This window comes from Lycorma delicatula, chromosome 9 (assembly GCF_047948215.1).
Source record: "Lycorma delicatula isolate Av1 chromosome 9, ASM4794821v1, whole genome shotgun sequence".
Taxonomy (NCBI): Eukaryota; Metazoa; Arthropoda; class Insecta; order Hemiptera; family Fulgoridae; genus Lycorma; species Lycorma delicatula.
The window spans coordinates 18,972,642-18,985,651 of NC_134463.1; the positions used below are offsets into that span (position 1 = coordinate 18,972,642).

Below are 13,010 nucleotides of genomic sequence, written 5' to 3' on the forward strand. Positions count from 1 at the left end.
TAAAATTTAAATAATATAGTATAATAGTAATGCTGTAACAAAGTTGTCATGTATTTAAATTTTAACATCATGACATCACTGAGATTAAAATTACATGTATGACATCATCCACTATAAGAGTACTTCCCACACATTAATCAGTTACTAGAAACAAATAAATCTGAATGATTCTAAAATATTAAGTAAGTACAAAAGTTTTAACATTTTATTTATTACACAATCTACATAATAATTTCCTATTTTTTCTAAGTAGGTAATTTACTTAAAAAAATTACGTACAAAAATATTAAAAGTACATTCTTGTATGTACAATGTAAGAACAAATTGAATCTACTACTTAAGTTTTATTTCACTAAAAACAAACAAATATAACCTAATAATTTATAAAAGAGCTTTTATTGTAATAAATGATCTAGTAATATTTTATAAGTAAATGGCTATTAAAAGATTTTATACCAAGCCTTTAATTAAATGAAATTATATAATATCTAATTCAATTAACATGATTAAATATTCTCACTATAAGAATCCTATATTACATTATCACTAAAACAACCAAATTAAAAAATAATAATAAAAAAACGTACTTTTTTGTCCTTATGCTGTGAAGCAGTATAAATTTAATATTTAAATAATAGATATAATATAAAACAATATTTAAATTTTTATAGACAAATAGATCAAATGTTTAACTATATATAAACTATGATTTAAAGACTGTAACTGCAAGCAGCCTCAGTAGAAAAAAGACTATGAGTAAAAAATGAAAACAAAAAAAAGATTGAAACTGCTATAGCCTTTGTGACTTTGATAGCAAAGGCTATAACTGTAAAACTAGAGATCTGTATGAAACAAACTACAAATGATTCCTCAGAAATATGAAAATAACATTGAATAAATAATTTATGAAAACAGGACCAAGGATTAGGCAGATTAATGGGACCTCCTATGGCAATGAAGCCACCCAAGTTTGACGGAAGTACATCATGGTTTGTCTTCAAGTGGCAGTTCGAGGTGGCATCCTGTCATAATGATTGGATAGCACCAGAGAAGACAATGTTCCTGATCATAGCACTTCATGGCCAAGTGGCAGAAGCTCTTCAAGGTAAACCTTGAAGCTGGCTACAACAAAGTCATAGCAACCTCTTCTCAAAATATCAACATCTGATTCACAGTATTCTTCTAATTCTTTCTTAAAAGACATACATATAATTTTCTTTTACGTGTTCTGCATGCCATTTTTTAAATTCTTTTCTACTTTCAGGTTTCATTGTGTCTACACCATAGTAGTTCTTATTTGGAATAGGGCAATCTATAAAATCTAAAATATGGTATTTTAAGTTGGATCTAAACCCTTGCAGAAGTTAACTGGCAAATGAACTTATAAATTTCTTATATGGCATAAAAAAGAGGAATATTTTCATGTGCTGTTACAAAGAATACGTTATACATTACAAAGATTATTTATTGTGTCATTAATTATTTGTAAATTGCTTACTACATTGTTAAGAAAGTTTGAGTTGCTTGACAATGGTTAATTTTTTTTATAAAGATTAATTTTACCAGATGGAATGCGTATAATTAAAACTGATAACGTGATACGTTATCTAATAATAATAATAATAACTTCCTATAATACAGTGTCCCAACATTTTGTTGATTTACTGCTGTTTTTACATTGATGTTAAAAAGTTTTCTTGCACACTTTCTTAATAATCTGCAGTTTTCTTTATACTATTTAAAAATAGAATAATGTTTGGAATTATATTCTTTGTAATTTTGTCATCTACTTTGGGAATCTCATGTATTTAAAATGGTTTTATAAATTATTAATTTTTTAGTGTTAGTAGATGCTATACTTTTTAATTGGGTGGGTATTTTGGGAACTAGATAAAACCTTTATTTAGTGGTAAAAATACACAACCAAACAGCTATTTCAGAATTGTGATTTAAACAGAAGTTGATCTGTAAGTTATTATCTGAAACATAGTATTTATTTAGTACTGCATTTATATTTTAATTCTTTGAGTTTAATTAAAGTAGTACTTTTACAGTTAGAAAAATTTTGTCTAACAGTAAGATAAGTAAATTTTTATTTTTGTGTACTCAAGTTGTGAATTACATATAATTAATTTTTTGAACTGTTACAATGATGCTTTTTTAAAAGGAGAATCTAACTTTTTCCAATTGTTTATTCCAAATCATAAATGGATGTATGATCAAAAGAATGTTTGACTAATTTGGGAGGGATTTTCCACATTTAACCTGTTTAAAAATCTCGGTTTTTTAATTCTTGTTGACTCCAATAACATAAGTAAAAGATGTTAGGTGATTTCCCAAGAGCTGAAAAAGCTTAACGGAAAATATACATGGACATCTTTCATGTTATTATTGTTACTAATGTAGCATTTAATTACAATAACGATTATATATTAATCCTGAATAATTTTTCTGTCTCTCACAGGATGTACTCAAAAATAGGGATGTTTTGCTTTAGCTACCAACAATTTTTCAATACTAGTTGAAGCAGTTCAATTTATTGATAAGACCATGTCGAAAAACGAGATTTTTAAGCCAGAAGATAATTATCCGTATTACAGTGCCCCAGCTCATCAAATACAAACATGATTCAACGATTTTGTGAGATAGAATTGGAAACAATGGTAACAGGGTAGCAAAAGGATTATAAGATTTTCATGGAGAAAAATCTCCAAATCATGTGATAGAATATTTTTTAAAGAACCATTTCGGGAAGTATCCTGTAATATTTTTACATTTTAAGGAACTTAGCTGTGTTACTTTACAGAATTTTATTTATACATTTACAGATATTATAAGGAATAATTATTGTAGTCACAAATATCTTAGATTTAGTGGTAACTTGAAATGAAGAAGATATTTTCCAATTTAATAAGTATTATAAGGAGATTAACATGGCCAAACTGGATGAAACTAAATTACATTGTAGCATTAATAGACTAACTTAACTTTTAAACATTCATTTTAATACTAGGTCATAATACTCATCGATGAATTTGGCAGAACTATCCAAGAGAAAATAAACAAATCAGGGAAAGACATCAAAAAAATGTTCAAGTTCAATATGAAATCTATTCCTGCAACTCCAAAAACTAACTTGTCTCTAGAAAAAGCCTTGATTAACATCTGTATTAGATTATCTGGGCTCCTAATCACACACCCCAATAACAGCAAACTGATGTCTACTCTTTCATCTAACCGATCATGATACTCTGCTTAAATAATCCTAGGTTTCCAAGTTTTATGGGTTGATAGAAAAATATTAATAGATTTGCTCAAATAATGAAATGTTTCAGAGAAAATAAATGATATTAGGCATTGGTACAAAGGGAACCGAGAACTGGGATGCAATTCTACAATGTATAGCAACTTTTTTACTAAAGTACATTATCTAGAATCAAATAATCTGCAACGTTATTCGACTAAATCTGGAGATGTTACATATTTTAAAAGGTTCATTGCATATCATCATTGCATATTAAATAAAATTGAAACGTTAATGAATTTCAGGAATATTGAAAAAAGGGTACAGAATAGAATACTGTGAAAAAATTGACAGTAGGCGATACTGAAAGATTACAATAATTGACTCACAACACAAAATCTTCTATAGTCATGTAAATTAATTTTTACAGTATTTAACTAAACATGGAATATTTTAACATTTTGACACAGGGTGTGAATTATACTTTTATCTGTATCCCAAATTTGGAAATAGAAGCAGAAATAAAGGATAAATCACTAGTCATTTTTTTTTACAAGCATAAATTTAAAAGATACATCTATTATGAGAGAGAGTTGCTGAACATTTTAAGGTATTGGCTGAAACTAATAAATACATATATTAATATTAGTTAATTATATAGAAAAACTTTAATCATATAAAAGGGATAAGGTCTTATAATGAATATGCATTTCAGCATGATATTGTCAATTCATGTAATACATCACAACTATTCAAGAACGTTGAAGTAGAACAACCTTAAATTGTAAAATGACATTTTGTTAACGACTGAAGAAAAGTCAATTATAATCGAATTGACATTAGTTCGAAGATCAGTATATGAAGCTCTTAAACAAATAGATAAATGCTACTATAACATATAGAATAAGATAACCATAGGTTGAGTGTGTTTATAGGTTAACATTTAAGTAATAAAGTTCAACTGTACTATATCATTTTTAGTAAATAGTACAGATATTAAAAACACATTCAATGTAACTGGTACATTGCATCCTTATTGGATATGTTCATATAGGAGAATAGCACATAAAAAATTTACTCACAGAACTTTGTACACTCACAGGAAATTCAAACATAGCAGAAATAGAAGCAGAATCTTTCAAAAGTGCATTTGGTAATAAAAGTAAGTCAGTATTAAAGTATTTAGTCATGTTATATAGTTATTTTTTAATGAAAATTCTACGAAGCAATTACAGTCATGAAACTTATTTCAAATCTTCTTTAAAAATAAACTGATATGGTTTCACTATTTTCCAAAAATCCAATTTGGGAGGTGAGAAAGTAAGTAAATAGAATTTCTAATTAAAGAGAAAATCACACTTTTAACAACAGTGTACCATTAATTTACAACATATGTTCATAAAGAAACTTATCACCATATACCTTAAATGAATGTAAACACAAAAGCAAACAAAACAAAGAACTTTTTTTTGATATAGTGTGTAGCATGTGAAAGACAGCTGTTGTATCACACACATGATAAAGTATAGTTTACAAAATATCAATTTCCACCACTAAAAAAGGATATGTTATTTTAATTTAGACTTCTAGGTAATAATATTTAATTAAGAATAATTACAATTTTATAACTAAAAATAGATATTATCTTATGACAATGTTAAACTTAAATCATTTATGAGTACTGTATTACAAAAAGCACAACATTTATGTCAGCGATTCAAATCATAAATTGTTGTCATGAAGATGATTCCTATCCCTCAATGGAAACCATGATGTAATTTCTTAATGGTCCCTAACATTAAACATAAAAAACTTCAAAATTATTTACAATATGTATAAAAATAATAAGAAAAAACAGTATAATGGCTACACTGACAAAAAAATTAAGCGCAATAAAAGTAAAATACAAAGTATGTAATTAAAAAAAGCCTTGATCATCGAGACTCACACAAAATATAACACGAATTTATAAGAAATAAAAACAATTTTAATTAAGCTAAATAATTAACTTGATCGAATAAACAGTAAAATGAATAAAAATACATATTCCCATGAAATTTTTAATTATATACACAAGAATAAATTATACTATCAGTAAACGTGATTATGATTATCAATAGCAACATCTAAAAAAATAATAGTAAAAATAATTAATTTATAAAAGTTAATTATTATATTTAACATTGTGCAGGAATAGGAATTTTAATAATTACATCAGTGGAATAAAAAACTAACAAAGAACTAAACAATTATTGGATTATAAAAAAATAGTTGGAATGGTAAGGGAATACTGAATTCTTAGATGAATACTTGGAAAGTTTTAGGGAGAAGCAGCATGGAAAATAAAACACTGTTAATAAGGAAATATTCCCAGAAACTAAAGCAAATATATTTAATATGATGTTGTTACAGATCACCAAATCATAACAATTAAAAAATACTTGGTACATTCTTTACAACAGCTTATGAGGCACACAGCTCTATGCTGCTAACAGTTGAAACATGGACATCCACACTGCCATGCTGCTTTAAAAATAGCGTATAATTATACAAATGCCAACTAAAAACAACTTTACAAGTCTGAAGCTAAGAAGGAATGGGAAAGTTTAAGTGAATGGAATCAAATCAATTATAAAATAAAAAAATACAGGGTGGCGAACGAAATGATCCAACATTTGCTTTGGCAATAATTGTTTATATTAATATTATTGTTTTATGTTGGCAGAAGTGACAGTAGTTCATGAATATTAGTTTCTTCTATTTGCACTGTTTGTAAATCGTTCCAACATGGCTGACAAAGAAAGACTGATTGAACAGCACGAAAAGACTGTATTGTTTTTTAATGAAACGAAAAGTGTGGTGCTTACACAAGATGATTTTGTGCACATTTTGGTGGTTGCTCTCATCTAAAACAATACGTAGACTTTATGAAAAATTTAATAGGGATGGTTCAGTATTTTAAAGTAAACGAATGGACTGCCAATGTTCATTCTCCACAAAATGTCAAAGCTACCAGACAAGCATTGTCGAGGAGCACAGGCAAATCAACAAGAAAAGGAGCAGCAAAACTTGGGATTTCTAGGTGATCTGCGTAGCGAATTTTAAAAACTGATTTGCATCTGTATCCGTACAAAATAACAGTTTTGCCTAAATTAACGGTTGACAACAAACATCAAAGAATGGAATTCACTGAACAGGCTGTGAACCGAGACGTTGAATCATGTTTGGTTTTTAGATGAAGCACATTTTCACCTTGACAGAGTTGTTAATAAGCAAAATGTCCATTTTTGGGCTTCCAAAAATCCACATAAGCTTCATGAAAAGATGCATCATGCTCCAAGAATTACAGTATGGGCTGCTATCTCAAGTCATGGGGTAATAGGGCCATTCTTTTTTGAACAGTGAAACGTTATCTAAACATGCTGTATAATAATTTTGTCCCTCAGCTTCTTGCAAAAGGGTTTCAATTAGAAAATGAGTGGTTCATGCAGGATGGAGACAGACTGTACACTGCTAATGTTGTTTTAGACTTTCTGCATGAAACTTTTAATGCAAATGTCACTTCAAACCTTTTTCCAAACTGTTTTACATGTGGACAGAACTGGCTCCCAAACAGTACTGATTTGAATCCATGTGATTATTTTCTTTGGGAATTTCTGAAGGAAAAGATTTTCACTAAACATCCTCGTACAGTGATACAACTGCTAGTGCTGATCACTGAGGCATGCAACAAGATAACCAAGGATATGTGTCGATTTATTAACAATATAGTTCTTATTGAAGAAGTTACTGGACGTGGTGGTGGTGGTCATATTGAACATGTGATAAGCAGAACATAATCTCCAGGTATAGTAAACACACTATATTTTACATTTCTGTATTGTGATTCAAATAAATATTTTTTAACAAAGCATTTGGAACATTTTGTGCGTCATCTCATTCGGAACATTTTGTGCGTATTTATATTCAATACTCATCATGGGTAATCATTCTCAAAGATTTTAACTCTTGTGTAAAATTTACTATCTAACCTACATTCTTCATTGGAGTGTGTGAACATGATGAAATAAACATAACATTTAAAAATTATTTAAATTATTTAAAAATCATTTTAAATTATTTTATAACTCTTTTTCAAATTATATAAAAACATTGCTTCCAAATGTTGCTATCTATCAGAAGCTCCTTCTTTAGTATTGTTATTGATTATACCATTGTTAATTATGCAATCTGTTTTATGCGATTACAAAGAGCCCTTTCAATGTGTGTAGTCAAATAATATATTCTATATGCATTATGTTTATTTATCTAATATTCTGTTTCTGTCAAACTTACTATTTCTAAATTTTACATTGCTAAAATGTATTGAGATCATGACTTTTAGCCGCTACATGTAAAATTGTTGTACATGTTCTGTTTATCTGCAAAGGTAAATTCTATTATTATGTGTAGTAATTGTAATGTGTTCTCAATGTCTAACACATATTCATTCATAGATTTTAAGTCATACTCAACATGCTTGAACAATATAAAATTTCCCAATAATACAATACAGATAAAATATATTATCTGACTACGTATACTAAACAAATTTCCTAATTGCTTCTAGTCAAGAACATTCAATAAAAATGTCTCTCCTTAAACTATATTGATGAACTATGTTGATGAAACTATATTGATGCATATATACCTCCAAAAATATTTTCTAGAAGCAAAATTTCTAATTAATTTAAAAACAAGTTTGTAAAAACTTTTAAATAATAAAAAAAATGAACTCTGTTAATGCTGAATGGAGTTAATAATAAACTTTTTATTTTCTAATCATACTCTACAACAGAGCTTTCAGACAATTTAACTGAATTTAGAATTTGTAGTATTAACAAATAGTTTGATAGAAAATATATATATATATATATATATATATATATATATATTGCTTGATATCACCAGATAAGCTTGAAGCTTTTGTGTGGGATATGGAAATGGAATTTTGTAGTACATGAAAAATGCCAGCCTGATCAGGATTTGAACCCAGGATCTCCTGGGCCAAGACACTACCACTGTGCCATGGAAGTCAGCATTATAACTGGTAGTATTATTTTAATATCCAGTAATGTGTATTGATATTGTTGTAAAAAAAAAATTGATGAGGATAATACAATAATAAAACCCAGATGCGTTTTCTAATAAGTTGAATACGTTCTCCCTTTTCAACAAATCTGAAGTCGATTTGTCTTCCTAACCTAATTTCCTTAGTGTTTGGAAGATCACATAACCAATATGATTTTTGTGAGCGTTATTTGTTGTTAAAAATTTACCATAATAAACAAAATCTTACCAATTGTGAAGTAAGAGTGTTATTTGATTCTTGAATATTCAGAAAATTAATTTTACTAATATTTACTGTCAATTTAAGGGATGAATAATGATATAATAATGAATTCAACAGAATTTAATAAAAAGTTGTGAAAATTTTAATAATGAATGAACAAACATCTACGGTAAGTTTGACTAGGATGCCTATCACTTTGATACAGAAGACTTGAGCATTCATTTAATGACAACAGAACATTTAGAAGACAGACATATAACTCTTAAATCTTGAAGAGTTGCACATTTTTCTCTGAAATGTTTTTCATTCTTTACTTGGTACTGGGTTGGAGCACTTGGGTAATAACAAAAATTCACACAGTGGATAACCATGGCAGTTGACGATCTGTAACTAAGTGGTTAAATAGTTTTGGAAGGTATAACAACAATGGGATTTAGAAGCTTGTGAACAATTTTTATCTAACAGATGATTATGCAGAGAAATGGATTAAGTTAAGGCGAGATGAAATAAAATTGAATAATAAAATACTTTCTTAATTTTTCTAATGCCAAATGGCCTTAACCTTCTGGATTACTGTTAAAGAATTCACATCTCTTTTTATAAATAAGTAGGAAGAATAAATGGAACTGGCAAATGGATAGTAAAAAATAAATAAATTTATTATAATACAATAAAATGATAAATTTAATGCCATCACCACCAATTAAAATTACCCTGTTAATGGTACCAATTACAGTAATAAGAAGTGTGATTTGTATTAAGAGCACTATTTTTTTTTCCAGCATGGCTCTCTTTTATGCACAGGCATTAATATAGGAAGTCTACATTACATTACTGATTTAAAGAGTAAATCAGATTACCTTGTAATCCAGTGGTTCCCAAACTTTTTCGAGTCGCAGTGCCCAATTTCAATTAAAATTTTTCCATGGCACCCTACCCTAAGTAAAAGTGTAAAAGTATGTGTAAGTACGAGATAAAAATAAATAAAACTTGTGTATCTTTATTATTTTTTTTTACTTTATTAACATTAAATTAATAATTATAAATGTCTTGGTTCAATTATGAAGCTTTTGCAATATTTTACAGCACCTCTGTGAAGAGGTCATGGCTCCCCAGGACACCATGGCACACAGTTTGGGAATCACTGCTGTAGTAGATATCCTGGGGAAGACAGTAAACTATTTTGATCAGAGTTATTCCTTAGGAAGCTGATCATCTCTTCTCAACTGCCTCACATTTTCTTATCTTTTATTTCTTCTTCATTGGATGAGACCCACTGAAATTGGATCAGCCCCCACCTTGGTGTCATCCTACATTTCATAATAGCCAGCAGGTAGCTGCTTTTTTAATGTGGCTGTAAACAAAGTAGTAACCCTCATTTTCAAGTCTACAGAACCATTCAAGAACTTCATTTCCTATCCAGAGATTATAAAAAAGCCAAATTAGTGGCTAATGTTGTCTATTGAGTAACACCAAGCTCCCTATTTTTCATAAATTCTAATTAATGTATAATACTATTATTAATATATCTTTTCTGAATGTTTAAATATGATACCCCCTCTCATACTTTATTTTGTATTTTATGATTACAAAACAATAATGCATCGGCAATTTTCAATCTTATTTTTAGTAACGAAATCAATTTTATAAAATTTTGTTTTATTTGAAAAGACGTTAAATTAAACCTCAACAAAAAAAAAAATTATTTTGTGTTAATTTCAATAAAATACATTTTTCTAAGTAACATTATTAATAATAACAAAGAGTTGTTAGCCGACTTCCGAATAGAAGATGACAAATATCAAATATACTCAAAGTGAATATATGCTACAAAACCATTAAGAATTATTATTAGGGTTATCCTTAAAATTTCTCTGACTGAATTGTAATCTGGTCTACACACACACACACACATATATATATATATCTTTTGAATTGACAGTCTGAAAACCAAATATAAAGTGACTGAACAATATAAAATACTCTGTGTGCTGTAAGTGAAACTTTTCAATATATGTTTGCTGGATCAGTTTACAGATATAAAATATTGTAGTTGTATAAATTTATTAAATAAATCTTTCTTCCATATCATATTTAATCAATTTTCTGTGGATAATTGAGGTTAAATAAGATACAAACTTAAAATAAATCAAGTATTACGTGAATCAGTTTACATATTAAACATGTTAAAATAAATATTAAGATATTAAATTTAAACTTTATAAAATTCTTTCAACTTGACACAAATACTAACCATATTGGACTATGAAGAAATATTTAATGTAAGAGAGTAATTAGTTTTCTTGGTACTAAAGAAATAATATGATATTTTCTGTTCTACTAGAATACAAAATTTAACTATAAAAATTTGATTACTTCAGTTTTCTAAAATGGAAAGCACCTAAATTTAAGCTACCCACACAAAGAAAAATATTATAATCTTAATTATATAAAAAATTTGGGATAAGAGTCAAAATATTTTAAATACAATAAACTACAAATGATTCAGAAAGCATGTCAGCAATAATTACTATATAATATTAACAATTACAGTAAAATATTAAAAAGTAAAAAGTATTACAATAGTAATCTGATTATAATATTAAAAATTCTAACTAAATGACATCTATTATTTGGAATATTCTTTAATAGAATATTTTTTTTTTCAAAATTAATTTCTTGTGGGATCATTCATTCCTATCATAAAACAAGATCATACACCATCTTTCTAGATATTTTTAATATAGGCTGTTTTTTTTTTAATACTATAAAAAGCATTTATCGTTCATAAAATTTTAGGCTATTGATTTCAGTCCTTAATTGCTAAGAGAAAAAAATGCCTTCTTAGATAAAAAAACACACAAAAGTGTTTTTAATTTATTTGAATAACAAAACAGATTAATATTTTGCCAAAAAACTTCCCTTTAATATTTAATCCTTAAAGTAATGAACTCACACTTCTTAAAAAAAAACATTTGATTTTTATAATTTTTTTTTAAGTTCTAGTTCTGAGAGGGAATTGTATTACACAATATTAATTCTATTACAAGGTCAATTAGTCACACTCCTTGAAATTACACAATATGTTTTTATTTTGCTTTCTATTTCATAATGCAGTATAATAATTTATACAAATTAATTAAAAATTTAACATTTACTCCTTTTTCTGTTCTTTTATCAAAATGTTTACAGAGATCTTTGTTCTTCAGAAAATTGTTTAACATAGATTAATAAAAATGATACTTCATCAAATTTTAAAACTGTAGAAACAGCTGTTTATTAACTCAGTCTTGACCGAGACAGGAAATACAGATTATAGCACTACAAAACACTTCATTTTAATATTAACAAAAATGGTTTTTCCTGGGTATATGGACATCCTGATCATCAGTGACAAACTTCTTAAGTCAATGTTAAAAGGACTAAATATAAGGTTGAAGCTTTTAAAAAACTGAATGTTATAAATTATTACTGAAGCAAGAAACAGCCCATACTAAATTATCACACAAATAATATTACTAATGGACATATATACATAAATATGTTTTAATTTCACTAGGTATAAAAAAAAGGCTTTATATGATCTTGGGAAGAAAGGTCAATAAAAACTTATAAAGAATTATGTGACAATCTGACTAGGATTAATTGGTAACTGACCTTACACAAATATGTGTACATATAAAACACAAATATAAATTTATAATACAATCTAATTTTTTAATCATATTTAAATAAATAATAAATACCGATTCAATAAAATTATTAAGAACTTTATGATAACATTATCTTTCAGTTATATATTTTATTTTAATTTACAGATAAAAAAATATTAACATAATATAGTGCCCATATATATATTAATAGATGACTAGTTTAAATCAAGTCAGATTTAGATGAATAACATTAGTAATGTAAGATGTACAATTATGAAAAAAGGCAAAATAATTACTATAATAGCAATATTAATATTAATTCAGTAATTACTGTATATTGATTTATACAATCCTTGCCATTCTCTTAACTTACGTGTTCAATTAAAATAATAATGAAATCATGGGAAAAAATTAATACTATATACTGTTATTATCATTAAAGTGTTTTTACATTAATTTTTTTTTATAGTAAATATATACACAAGTACTAATAACATGACTTAAAGAAAAAATAGTTGATTAGAACAAATAAATATTTAAAATTAAAAAAAAAAAATACATACCATGTGGTTTATAAGTCCCTTACACTTTATTTTTTTAATTTTCAATTTTCATTAAAACAAAACTGAATACCCAATTACAGAAGGTATGACATGGTTGTCCTGTATTTTGCAATATTTTTATCATTCTCATAATATTAGTAACTGGGTCAGTGATTGCAGTTTTTTTAAACATTGCTGTGACAATTCACATATTAAAAATGTTAATTCTTTATAATCAT

At 27.1% G+C, this 13,010-nt stretch overlaps 1 protein-coding gene across 1 annotated transcript in view; it reads right to left on the minus strand.

Annotated features, from left to right (window-relative positions):
- Positions 1 to 9,631: 9,631 nt before the first annotated feature.
- The window catches only part of INPP5E (Inositol-3-phosphate synthase), a 77,054-nt gene continuing 73,675 nt past the window's right edge, over positions 9,632 to 13,010 (minus strand). The window contains exon 10 of the mRNA XM_075375001.1: positions 9,632 to 9,930. The gene's annotated coding sequence lies outside the window, so the exon portion shown is untranslated. The remainder of the gene's footprint in view (positions 9,931 to 13,010) is intronic.